Source organism: Miniopterus natalensis, chromosome 1, assembly GCF_054644295.1.
Source record: "Miniopterus natalensis isolate mMinNat1 chromosome 1, mMinNat1.hap1, whole genome shotgun sequence".
Classification (NCBI taxonomy): Eukaryota; Metazoa; Chordata; class Mammalia; order Chiroptera; family Miniopteridae; genus Miniopterus; species Miniopterus natalensis.
The window spans coordinates 8,786,282-8,800,107 of record NC_142081.1 but is presented as its reverse complement, the minus strand read 5'-3'; the positions used below and the strand labels follow the sequence as shown (position 1 = coordinate 8,800,107).

At 47.0% G+C, this 13,826-nt stretch overlaps 1 pseudogene; it reads right to left on the bottom strand.

The window, feature by feature from the left end:
• Positions 1–5,940: 5,940 nt before the first annotated feature.
• Positions 5,941–8,155, bottom strand: LOC107531601 (G-patch domain and KOW motifs-containing protein pseudogene; annotated as a pseudogene).
• Between the last annotated feature and the right edge of the window lie 5,671 nt (positions 8,156–13,826).

Here is a 13,826-nt window from a genome sequence, read left to right as displayed (position 1 = left end):
GTCAAGCACGAGAGGAAAGAAGAAAACAGAAACATATTGTTGGCCCCAAAGAAAGTATCATAGTAAGTGGGTCAAATGATAAGACCATTTAGTCATCAGACAGAACACGCTGAGAATAAAAACGTTGGCAGAGCAGAATTTTATTTTTAGCTGCTGCCCCTTTCCCCAGGTGGAGAAGGGGGTTGCCCCATCTCCTAACCTTCACTACAGGTTCAAGCTATGGGTGTGAACCAAACAATATCCAGAAAGCTCTTTGAGCAACCTTTGAAGTTTTTGTCACAACTTTATACAGCAGACAAAATTCATCAACAAAATTCACTGCATTAGAAAATGTCTACCTCATACTATGAACTGTTTGCAAGAAAAGAACATCCATGTAATGTGTGCAAAGAAAAATGTGGGCGGCAGACATAAAAATGTAACAGTAGTTATTACTGAGTGGTAGGTGGAATTAAGGATGACTTTCTTGTTCATATTTGTCTTTTTTTACTACAATTAATGTAGATTATAATAAAGTTGGTCAAAACTCAATGTTCAATATAAACACTGAGTGACAATTTAATAGTTGGTGAGCATGCTAACTGGGTAAGGAAGTCAAGCATTGGCAGCCCAAATTAATGTTGGTATAACACCCAAACCCATTTACATGTACTCTGTACAACAGGCAGGGCAAGTATTTTAACCCTTGTTTTATAGAAAGAGGAAGCTGGAGTGAGAGAGAAGTAACCTGCCCAGATCCCCGGCCAGTCGGCTCTGGCCAGAGACCGGGAGCCATGCCTTCTAATTTCCTGGTCTAGCCTTTCTGCTGCGTGGTTCTGCACCATGCATTACTCAGAGCAGAACCTATCCTGTATCCTGAGTATGCTATTCTAAAAAACAGCAACAACAACAAAAAAATGCCTTCCTGCAACAGAAGCCAGGCCTGTCCTTCTGAGATAAGAGGAAAAAGTCTTTGAGATGTAGGGACTCAGAGCAGAGTCTGTGAGGCTGACCTCTGCCTCCGATGTTGTTTGGCAAAACAGTGCTCATTCACTCCTTCATTCGCCCACTTGGCCGCCCAGCAGAGCACCCTGAGCCCACCCGACAATGTGCTGGGTACTAGGAGGGCAGTATGGACAGGACGAGGCCTCTGTCCTCATGGAGCATGCAGCCGGCTAAGACATGAACCACCTTTATGTCTAAGAACCATCCTCACCACTCTGTGCCTAAACCTGGGCTGAAATCCAAAATGGTGGGTTTTCCCCATACGTGAAGAAACAGGAAGCCCTGAGTCTAGTGAAAGTTTAAAAACCTAAGAGCACCTCAGGCCTGTGCTTCTCCAACTAGACCGTTCACCCAGATCACCTGGGGGTCTTATTAGAATGCAGACTCTGATTTGATAGGCCTGGGGCAGGCCTGAGACTGCATTTTCAACAAGCTGCAGTGACACCCAGGACTAATGTAGCAGGCTTCTTCACTAACCCTGGTGGGCGCCAGTCCACATCAGCCCGGAAGCTCAGCATCCCGACACTGCCCTATCCCCCTGAGGTCTCCTCCTCAGAACTCGATTCCTAACCTATAAATTGAGTTGGTGCCGGATTCATGTTTCTTTAGCTTCACTGCAGGTCCATGGATGGATGAGTCACTACAGCAGGGTGTCCCAGACTTGTTTTAAAGATTATCCTTAAATGGCCAAGTGTTCTGGTTTGATCGGGATTTTTTTAGTGTGGTGGGTAACAGACATCAGAAAACAGAGATGAGGGCAGTGGACTGCCACCAGAACCCCCTGGTCTGTGAATGTGTTCATGCAAACCTGTGAAGCTCTCCCAAGCCCGCTAGAGCTGACCTGGGCTCACTGTGGGGCTCAGAGGTAACAACAGAGGTGCAATTGTACAAACAAAAAAAGAAGCAATGGTGAGGTCAGGCAAGAGAGCGCCAAGAAGCAAAAGCACCCATACCCAGAGCTCCCCAGTAGCCCTCACAGGGAGGTGTGACAGTGACTACTGAGGTGACCCACCCAGCAGCTCTTCCATTCTGAGCTCACCCTTAGTTGCTGGCTGCGATTAAGCCTCCCTGGGAAGCCTTCCCCAGGGTAAGAGTTAGCAAACGTTTTCTATAAAAGGCTGGACAGTCATTGTGTCCAGCCTTGCAGGTCATGCCACCTCATCACATCTATTCCACTCTCCTACTGTACCTCAAAAGCCGCCAGAAACGATACATAAACCAATGGACATGGCTATGTTGCAATAAAACCAGCAGTCCCTTTGATCTGCCCTGGGGAGTGAGCATGTGTCCTCTGCCTACATGTCAGGTTCAGCCTGGCTGGTTTTATCATCTTTCATCAACAATCATTAAACAGGCTCCCTGGGTTGCACACCAGTCTCTCCTGAGTCTGGTTCATGTGACTTAATCCCGAAGAGGCTCATTCCTCTGGAGGCACTCACTGGTGTGTGGCTTCTTCCCTTCATACTTAGGAATAAAAATAAATAAAAGACTAGACTCAAACAGTGGGCCTGACTATGAACAACAGAATGAACACTGGCAGCTAACTGCCTAAATTAGCAAACAACACAACAGCTGCTGAAAAAGCACAGCCAGGTTATTTTTAGAAATTCAAGTTTATCTTTCATTCTTCTACTAATATTCTAGCAAATTACTCCTGGGTGAGGGAAAGTGCCTAATAAATACAGTGATATTTTTACAGTTAACATTTAGCAATGGTTCTCCTCTATCATTTTCTTATAAACAGAGTGTGGGTCCTTGAATATAATGGCAAGTTAAAAGCCTCACAGTATGACACTGATTGGAAAATGCCACTTAAAAAACACATGTACTAATACCATTTTGGGAGCCTCATATGGGCCTGGGGTGAAGATGAGATGTGAAAGTACTATAATCATTCCATTACCCTCAGCAATGAACATGTCTAGAGGCAGCCGGCTTCAGATGGCAAGTTCCTCCTGATCAGTAACATTCTTGACAAAGTCACAAGTAATCTTGCAGCAGCATGCCTATTATTTGTTTTAGCAAAGTGAAAAATTCATGAAGGAAAAGCAATGATCCCTGCTAAACTAGCTCTTTATGACTTCTGTTTTCAGTAGCCCCTCCAGCCATCCACCCAACAAACAGGGCCTGAGCACCCACCAGTGTTCACAGGCACCAAAGAGGGAACCAAACGAACAAAACCCTTCACGGAGCTGACATTCTAGTGGGAAGAGACAGACCACTGAAATACATAGGTTGTCACCTGGCCGGCAAGGCTCAGCAGTTGAGTGTCGACCTAGGATCCAGGAGATCCCGGTTCGATTCCCGTTCAGGGCACATGCCAGGGTTACCAGCTGGATCCCCAGTAGGGGGGTGCAGGAGGACGCAGATCAACGACTCATCGTTGATATTTCTTTCTCTCTCTCTCCCCCTCTCCCTTCCTCTCTCTGAAATCAATAAAGACATGTTAAAAAAAAAAAAAATACACAGGTTGTCAGGTGGTGATGAGAACCTGGAAACAATCTAAGGCAGGCGAGAGAGTCCGAGTAGGAGTGCAAGGTATTGTTTTCAAAAGGGGAAGATTTTAAGGTGAAGGAGTCCACCTCTACAGCAAAATACTGGAAGCAACATAAATAGTCATCTACAAGGACTGTCTAGTTAAATCATTATGGTACATCCTTATAAGGGGGTACTGTGAAGCCTTTAAAAAGTGTAAGGCAGCCCTCACTGTTTTGGCTTAGTGGTTAGAGCATCACCCGTGGACTGAAGGGTCCCAGGTTCGATTCCGACCAAGGCAACAATCGATCTGTCTCTCTCACATTGATGTTTGTTTTTCTCTCTCTCTCTCTTCAAAAAGCAATAGAAAAAAATATCCTCAGGTGAGGATTAAAAAATAAAATTTCAGTAAAATTTTTTAAAAATTAAAAATACAGATCTTTAAAAAAAAAAAAAGCATAAGGCAGATCTCAATGTGCAAAGAGTGGAAAGATCTCGAAGGTGTACTGTTAGGGGATGTGTTTAGTCTGCTAAATACTTGCAGGGAGAAAATGACACAGACAGTTGATCCTCTCACGAGGAAAGAGGAGCAAGTCTCCCCAAGCACAAGGTAGGAGAGTGGGACACTGGTGGCTGTCTGCAATGAGCCGGGCAAGGTGCCAGGCACTTCACACAAACCTCACAGCAACTGCGGGCCAGTCTCATTACAACCTTTAGACTGTGGAGGAAACTGAGGCCCAGAGGTAGAGAAACTTACTGGAAAGTGGCACTGCTGGTAAGCGATACAGATCTAACTCCAAAGACTGCTTTTTCCACTGCATCACCTTGCTTGTCATAAAAGAGTTGTTTATGTGAATGTCTGGGAGGCACTGTAACCACAGATGAGGACACTACACCCCACACCTGGGGCCCAAGCACAGAGCAGGCCTCCGCACTTCCTTCAGCAGGATACCCACAGCGCTCTACACCACCCTAAGGCACTTGTGGGCAATCAAAAAGAAGCTGATCCACACAAAGTCAAGGTCAATGCTCAAGTTTTACAAAAGAATTTCACCAGCGTCCAGGGACGAATCCTCTGCTGTTCCCACTTGCTCCTGTGAGCCTCTTAGGTTCCCAGGCTACCCTAGGTCAGTGATTCAGTTGAAGGGTTCTACTTGACTTCAAGAAGTGCACCATCAAGTGGGGTTCCACCCATTTGGGAGGCTTGGGGCAGAGTGCCCACCTGAAAGAAATTATCACCAACAATATAAGAAATAAGGCCACAGTCACATGACCATCTATATAGCAGAGTCAAGTTCAAACCCAGGTCTGTCACCAAACCCACACCTTAAACCACCATCAGCTGTGACCTCGGTCAGACCTGATTTGCTACTGGCTCTGGGTGAGAATCAGTGAACCATCAAACCCAAGCTAGACAATGGTATCTGAAAAGAGGCTTCCAACCCTGAAGGTCTTTCATCCTACTCTCTGCTCTCTGGAAGTTTACAATAAAATCATCATGAAAGTAGTACCTAGCTGACAACATGCAAGAGAAACAAGAACATGTGACAAGAACCTTCTCCTTGACCAAACTTGAGTCAAACTCCTCCGAGCCCTCTTCCCGACTAAGCCCCTCTCACCCTGCCCTTAAGTCCCAGCTGTCCCTGCTGTATTTGGAGTTAAACTCAGTTCTATACCAGTCTCTCTCCCCATGGAAATAGCTGAAATACAGTAAAAACCCATCTTGCTGTTTTTTAACAAGTGTCCAGTGCAATTTCTCTTTAACACAGGACTCATAACTACTAACTTATTGGAGATCCAAGGACCGCTCTGGGCCTTAAGTATCCATCTGTGAAATGAGATGGTAGAACTAAATTATTAAGAGACTGTTCAGTTCTCAAATCCTTTGATATCCTGTTTAAAGAGTAGGATTAAAATACAACTAGATATTATCTCAACTCTCAAATAAAAAATGTATTTTGTTTATGTTAATTTTTTCCCCTATAGGGAATATTTCTGATTCAGTGGCAAATTAGATTCTAGATTAGAGCATATCCTTCTACGGTACCTAATATCTAAAAATTCTTCAGGATTTTTTTTACAATTCTGTAATCTGTAAATAACAATGCAAATAATTCTTGTCCAAAGACATTCAAATTAATTCTATCAGGTAGAAGACAGACTGACTTCCCCCCCTGCAGAAATAAGCCAGTTTTGCCTCCATTTGCATATCCATCTCACTATTTCTGACCTACAAATGTGCCTGTACTTTGGAATGTCCTTTAAATTGGTTGTAACCTCACTAAGTTTCCTCATTAACGAGTTAAATATAATCTTCAACACTTGCTCATTTTTATATCTGTATAGTGATGACTTTACCTTTGTTTAAAAAAATTCTTTCACTGAGCCAAACCCGGTAGGGCTACCATCTCTTAGTAGTTTCAAATATTATCATTTCTTTTCTTTTTTTGAAATGGTTTTTATTTTATACTAACTGCCAGTAAATACTAGGTTTGTTTCTAGCCTCCCTTCTGGTCTACCCATTTTGTGTCATCCCTGTCCTAGGGCTGCACTGCAAGTGCAGGACGGAACAATGACTTCCCCACGTTCCAAAGGCAGACTTTTCACTGTACAGAACTGGTAACTGCCTGGGGAATGGCGTGGGTCCATGGGTCAGTCTTTGTCTAAGTCACAGGGACCCATGTACTGGCAGATAGCACCACAGTGAAGCTCAACCAGCCGATTCTCTCTCTGCAGGTGTACCACAGCCCGGCTCTGCTCTCCGTCCCAGCCCAGCAGATGGCCCACCCTTCAAGACTGTGGCCCCAGCATGACCATCACCCGATTGCCCTGGATCCTGAGGATGAGGCTCTCCAGCATGTCTCCCCTGATGCCTTCCAGAACCTGGCCTTCATCTGTCTGACATACACAAGTATCTGAGATCTTCAACCATCATGTTGGTGGTGTAATACTGGCCGCCCTTGTGCTGTTTGTCCACAAACCACATACACAGGTCCCTGTGCAACCAGTGCTGACTCCGAGAGGCTGCTTTCTCCCTCTTAGATGTAGGCTCATCTTGCCCAGCTGGAAGGTGTTTCCTCTTCCTCTCTTCTGCTCCCCACTAGGTGGGGAGGTCTTGATCCTGGAAGGCGGTCCACCACAAGGCTGTTCCATTCTGTTGCCCTGGAGAAGTTTTGCTCACCTGGCTGAGATCCAAGTTCTTGTGAAATTCCTGCTGGGAAGCAAGTTGTAGGCAGTACTCACTAACAGTCACCATGTGGCTCCCCGTGGGTAACACTGTCAGGATTGAGGCCTTGCACCTTCCAATAGAAAGAAGCACCACAGCTCCTCCAGGCACCAGTCCTTGAGGCTGGCCTTCTTGATCCTTCTGTTGCTCCTCACCTGGCCTCAGCAAGCAGAGGGACCGGTGGGGGCCAGGGCCTGGACTGCAGTCAGGTTGGTGCCCAGCCCTAACCCTTTAGGCCTCAGTGAGTTGACACAGCGAATCGATCACTTGATCCAAGGTAAAGCCGAGGCCCTGGCCAGGTTTCCAGCCCATGCCCTGCGACATGGCCAGCCCATAGGCCTTCACAGGGACTGCCTCATAATGGGGCTCCTTGGGTACTATGTCGGCCTAGGGCTCGATGTCTGTCCCTTCCTCACTGGGTATGCATCCGTCCTGGGTCATGGGGATAGTGAGCATGGGGTCGACATCTTCATTCTTTCCCCTCCAGGGACTTCTTGGATTCCTCAATGAGCTCCTTCCCAGCCTGGGGCAGCACCCCATCCACCACAGCCTCAGGACCTGTGGACAGGCCAGGGGCCTGGGTTGGTGGCTGCCTTCTAGGGCCATTCTGGGGGTGATGAGTTCCCTGGGGGTTTCTGAGGGATTAACACTCTGCAATTTCCTCCCTTCCAAGATCTTCAAGAAACCCATCTCTTCTGGAGCCACACCCGAGCCGTCTCCTGGGTCTGCCAGGCATCTCTGGCACCCTGCATATGAAGCTGTACAAAACTGGGGCAGTAGACAGTCCCGCCAGCAGCAAAACGCCCTCTTCGTGTCTGCCATCTTGCCTCTCTTCAAACCTTATTCTTTCTAATCTGATGGATATAAAGTGTTCTACTTATGGGTTTAATTTGCATTTCCTAGATTATAAGATCTTATATGTTTAATCATTCCGTTTCCAATACCTTTGATACATGTGACAATTTCCCCATCAAAAACTGAAATTCAATTACAATCTACAAAGCAACTTCTGGAGCTAAACTAAAAATGCTGGGCATTTCCTTAATATAGTCATAGGTTGAAAAATCCAAGAGACAGAGTTTTCATCAATATATTTTTACTGTACAATACAGGATATGGTGTATTCCACTTCCGTACCAGTTCACAACTCTTCTCCTCTCCAGTCCCTTCCCACTGCAACTTTCTTTAAAACCCTCAGCAATTCTCCTGGGAATTACTGCAATGAGCTCCCTAGTGTGGCTGCCCGCTGTCCAATGCTTTTCTACAATACTCTGTAATGTAAGACACACATGTATTCAATTCAGCTTTCAGGCTAAAATCCAAATCTCTTACAGCTGTACAGGAGGCCGTCCGAGATGTCTCTCTCTATACTCATGGTTCATGAAATCCAACCCCAATGAAATCCTTTGCTCCATCAGGCTCTAGGATTCCACCTCCAAAATCGGTGCTCTTTCCATGCCTTCACCACGCTGTTCTCCAGGTAGACCGTTTTCTCCCCCTTCCTCTCACGAGCTCCCGCCCATCCCTCAAACTCCATTCAAGCATTCCCTTCTCGGCCAAGTTCTGCTTCCCATGGGGTTAGCGCTGCCCCTGTGCAAACCTGTACCCTCGCCCCTGGAACGCTGGAACGGTTCCCTGCAGACTGCCTCCCCTTTACAAAACAATCCTAGCTCAAAAAGCTCCGTAAGGCTCAACAAATGTTTGCTAACGAACGCAGCCCTCCAGTAAAGAAAGTTGGGCTACTCCGCTGACTACACACCACAGGGGAAGTCCCAAACCCTGGACATTCGTTTTCAACCATAAAAAGAAATACCTGACACAAAGTTCCTTCTTCTGGCCCCCCGATTCTACAATTCCCACCCCGGAATAACCCATGTAGGTATAACCTCAGCTCTGTCAGGGGCAGGAGGCCAGATCCAGCTAACTTTCACTTCCGTGGCTGATGTGAATCACCCTCCAATTCCCACCAGCTCGGGCCTCGGAGAGCGAGCGCTTCCCGGACTCCTCGGGAGGAATGTTCCCCCGGGCGCCGGGCGTCTCCGTGGCCGTCCTTCACAGCCCCTTCCTTCCTTTGGGCTACGGAGAGCCGGCTGGAAAAGGGTGCAGGGGGCCATCCTCCACATCCAAGGCACCGACAGCCTGACCTGGTCCTGGGTGGTCACGGTCGGAACCGAGCCCCAGACCGCGCCGGCCCTCGGCAAACGCCCGCTCCTCTCGCGCCCGCTCCTCCCGGCTCCGGGAGGTGGGGCCTGGGCCGCCCGCCGGAGCCCGCACCGCAGAGCCCGCCACGCCCACGCCCGCCGCCCTACCCCCACCCCCACCCCCACCCCCACGGGATGGCGGGCTGAGGTTGCAGGGTTTTCCCTAAGGATTAGTCGGTTCCAGAAATTCTCCATCGCAGGGTGAAAAACGATTACTAAGAAAGGGCCGCGGGGAGGGCCTGATAATCCCGGCCGGGAGGCCAACAGCCTGGTGAAAACGAGCGGCCCAGGCCCCAGACGTTACCTGCGGCGGTAGACCGCGGCGGCGACGGCGGTGGCGGTGGCGACGGCAGGACCGTGGGAACCCCTCGCAGCGCGCAGCCTCAGACGAGCCACCTCCCGGCGTTCGCCCTGCAGTGATTGCAGCGCCGGGCCCCTGTTCTCCCTTTAGAGGGCCGACTGCGCCGCGCTGATAGGTCCAGTTTCGGGGCGGGGCGTCTGTGAGAGCCAATGGGAGGTGGGGACGAGGTCAGTGAGCTAGAGCGACTACAAGTCCCAGCGTGCACCGGGCTTCGGAGTCCCTGGGTCCCTGAGCCCTAGAAGCCAGGGTGGGAAGTCCAGGGGTTTGGGGGAACCAGAGGCTTAGTAATTCCAGAAGTGTTCACCACAGGATCAAAAACAGCGCGCAGAGCAGTCTAACCCATTGAGTTCTACCCTTGTCCGCACATCGGAATAGCCTAGGGAAGCTTCGAATATACTGCTGCCCGCGACCCAGCCGCCCGAGACACTGTGAGTTCAGTGGCCTGTGTGTGGCCTGGGTTTTGGAATCTTTAAAGGTCCTCCATGCCCTAGCCGGTGAGACTCAGTGGTCAGAGCGCTGACCCGTGGACTGAAGGGTCCTGGGTTCCATTCTGGCCAAGGGCACGTGCTTCTGTTGCAGGCTCAATTGGGCCGCATGGGGGAGGCAACCCGTCCATGTGTCTCTCGCACATGGATGTTCCTCTCTCTCTCTCCCCCTTCCACTCGCTCTGAAAAACAATGGAAAAACTATCCTAGTTGAGGATTAACAACAAAAAAAAGAATGTGGCAGATAACTGTGGTCACCAGATAAAAGCATGGAGGAGCCATTTCATATTCAAAGTCTAATGTTGGGAGATTGTGTGAGAGATCAGGGTTATAGAGGTGAGGCGCGGAGGGAGACGCAAGTCCTGCGCTGAGTGTGCCTGCGTCGTGGCGAGGTGGTGCTGTAACAGAACCCAGGTTCCGCTGCTGCTTCAACAGTCCAAGCTTGGGAGACAGGTGCTGGTGAAACAGAGGTTTGTTCCAGCGCCAGCATCTTGAGGATGCCGGGGAACTCCTGTCCTCAAAAACCCACCTTAATATCTCAGTGCAGGCGGAGGTTTTCATAAGGATGGAGAAGGAGCGCAGAGCAAAGAGATCAGGGGGAGGAGCTGTGGACATGCTGCCTGCCCCGGGGAGTAAAGGGAGAGTCTCAGCTCCCAGGCCTCTCCTGGCTGGGCACAGTTCCTCACAGCCAAGGGCAGAGTGGGACCAACCTGAGAAGGGTGCAGAGTGAGCAATGAGCAGCCAACGCCACTGCAGGCCCAGAGAAGGGGACCTGGGCAGGGCAGCAAGACCATCCACAACATTGGAATCATCACAACTTATGCATGATACTAAAGTCAGGTATATTTGATAGTTTGGGGTTGTACTACCGTTTGTTTACTTATTTTTTTTTTTAAAGTTATTGATTGATTTTAGAGAGAGAGGGAGAGAGAAAGAGAGAAACATCCATTTCTTGTTCTACTTATTTATGCATTAATTGGTTGACTTTTTTTTTTTAATTCTCACCCAAGGATATTTTTCCATTGCTTTTCAGACAGAGTGGAAGGGAGGGACAGAAACACTGATGTGAGAGAGACACATTGATTGATTGCCTCCTGCACACATCCCTACCAGGGCAGGAGACAACCCTGCAACTGAGGTACATGCCCTTGGCTGGAATCAGACCCAGGAACCTTCAATCCACAGGTCGACGCTCTAACCACTGAGCAAAACTGGCTAGGGTGGTTGATTCTTATATGCATCTTGACCAGGGATCAAACCTGCAACTTGGGGGTATGGGGATGACACTCTAACCAACTGAGCTACCTAGCCAGGGCTATATACTTTAAATAGACTATATTTTCTAAAGCAGTTTTAGGTTCACAGCAAAATTGAGCAGAAAGTACAGAGATTTCCCATATACCAACACCCCACACTGCAACCCACATGCACACAGCCTCAACATCTTGCACCAGAGTGGTGCATTTATTATAATCAATGAGCCTACACTGACACACCATCATCACCCAAAGTCCATAGTTTTCATTAGGGTTCACTCTTGGTATTATACATTCTATGGGCTTGGAAAACGTATAATGACATGTATCCATCATTAAGTATCATACAGAGTGGTTTCACTGCCCCAAAAATTCTATGCACTCCACCTATTCCTCCCTTCCTCCCCTGCCCAGCCCCTGGCAACCACTGACCTTTTTACTGTCTCCATAGTTTTGCCTTTTCCAGAAAGTCATATAACTGTAGTTGGAATCCTACAGTATGTACCCCTTTCAGATTGGCTTCTTTCACTTAGTAATATGCATTTAACTTTCTCCCATGTCTTTCATGACTTGATAGTTCATGTCTTTTTTGCCCTGAATAATATTCCACTGTCTGGATGTACTGCAGTTTATTTAGCGAACCATCTACTGAAGGGCATCTTGTTTCCAAGTTTGGGCAATTATGAATAAAGCTGCTACAAACATCCATGTACAGATTTTTAAAAAATATATATATCTTTTATTGATTTCAGGGAGAGGGAAGGAGAGAGATAGAAACATCAATGATGAGAGAGTCATCATTGATCGGCTGCCTCCTGCACGCCCCCAACTGGGGATCGAGCCCGCAACCCCGGGCATGTGCCCTGACCAGGAATGGAACCATGATCTCCTGGATCATAGCCACACCCAGCTGGGCCATGTACAGATTTTGTATGGACGTAGTTTTCAATTCACTTGGGTAAATACCAAGGAGCACAGTTGCTGTATCATATGGTAAAAATATGTTTAGTTTTGTAAGAAACTGCCAAACTATCTTCCAAAGTGGTTATAACTATACCATTTTGCATCCTCTCGAGCAATGAATGAGAGTTCTTATTCTACATCCTTACCAGTAGCTGGTGTCTCAGTGTTTGAGGTTTTTACCATTCTAATAGTTATGTAGTGGTATCTCATTGTTGTTTTAATTTGCCATTTCCCAATGACATTTGACATTGGACATCTTTTCATACATTTACTCGCCATCTCTGTATCTTCTTGGATGAGATGTCTGTTCAGGTCTTTTGCCCACTTTTTAATTGGGTTTTTCACTTTATTATTTTTGATTTTTAAGAGTTCTTGGTATATTTTGGATAATAGTTGTTTTTTTAATCAGATCTGTCCGTTGCAAATATTTTTCCCAGTCTGTGGCTTGTCTTCTCATTCTCCTGATTTATTTATATTTTTAAAAAGTGTTTTACTCAACATGGATGAAACTTGAAAACATTATGATAAGTGAAAGGCATTATTACAAAGGTCACATTTGTATCACCCCATTTATATGAACTGTCCATGAGGCAAACCCATAAGAAAGTAGATTAGTGGTTGCCAGGGACTGAGACAGAAGAGAGAACAACTGCTGCCAGGTGCAGAGAGCTTCTTTCAGGGGATGATGAAAATCTCCTAAAATTATCGAGTGCTGATGGGTGCACAACAGTGAATATACTAAAAAGCACTCAACTGCACACTTTAAAAGAGTGAATTTTATGTTATAAGAATTATATCTCAATAAAGTTGTTTTTCAATACTTTGTACTATAGAGGGAAGAAGTATAAAAATTTTAGTTGAACGTTTTCTGTAGACGTTTTATTTTTTTTATATATTTTTAAATATATCTTTATTGATTTCAGAGAGAGAAAGGGAGAGGGAGAAGGAGAGAAACACCAATGATGAGAGAGTCATTGATCGGCTGCCTTCTGCATGCCCCTGACTAGGGATCGAGCCCACAACCCGGGCATGTGCCCTGACCGGGAATCTAACCCTGATCGCCTGGATCCTAAGTCAGTGCTCAACCACTGAGCCACGCCTGGCTGGCTCTGTAGACGTTTTAAATAAAAAGCTGGGTTTGGGCTCAGAACATGATATAGTTACATGATTTCTATACTTACATAACTTCATCATCATTCTTCCTCGTAACTCGAAAGCTGCCTCAATAGTTTCTGGAGCAAGACCGGGTGTAAATAAATAGATCAAGACAGAAATGCCTAATTAATCTTTGCATTCCCCAAGTTCCTCGACCCTTGGGGATCTAGGCATTTTAACATGGTATATTTTCAGCAGCAAAAGTGAACCAAGAATGTGACATTGGAGTCTACCCCCAGGGCTACAAGTCACATGTCCCACTGCTGAATCTTGGGGAAGAACCGTTAGTTGCCAACACAGTCAACATCTTCTTTAGGCCAGTAAGCACGTCTTAGTCACTTGGCAAATGCACTTCGTAGACTTTGACTGTCACGTGAAGGCGTGGGCAGGTCAAAGTCAGATGACTTATCCAGATTAACTCAGCTCAATGGAACTAAGCATTTCCACTAGAACTGTGTCCTGAGTGAAGCCTCTTGACATTTTCACCTGCCCAGAATGTCATACCTTATTGTGCACTGATAGGAAGGAAGAGTTCTTAGTTTCCTGGAATCAGAAAGCACCTTGGAGGTGGCAGTGAGAATGGAGACAGGATGAACTACCCAGAACGTCCACTTTTCCTCATCTTGAAAATGAGAGGGTTGAACTCAATAGTCCCTAAGACCTTTTCCCAGCTGAACAGATCAGCTAGTCTACGGTTTCTAAACTCTTGGACTTCACAGA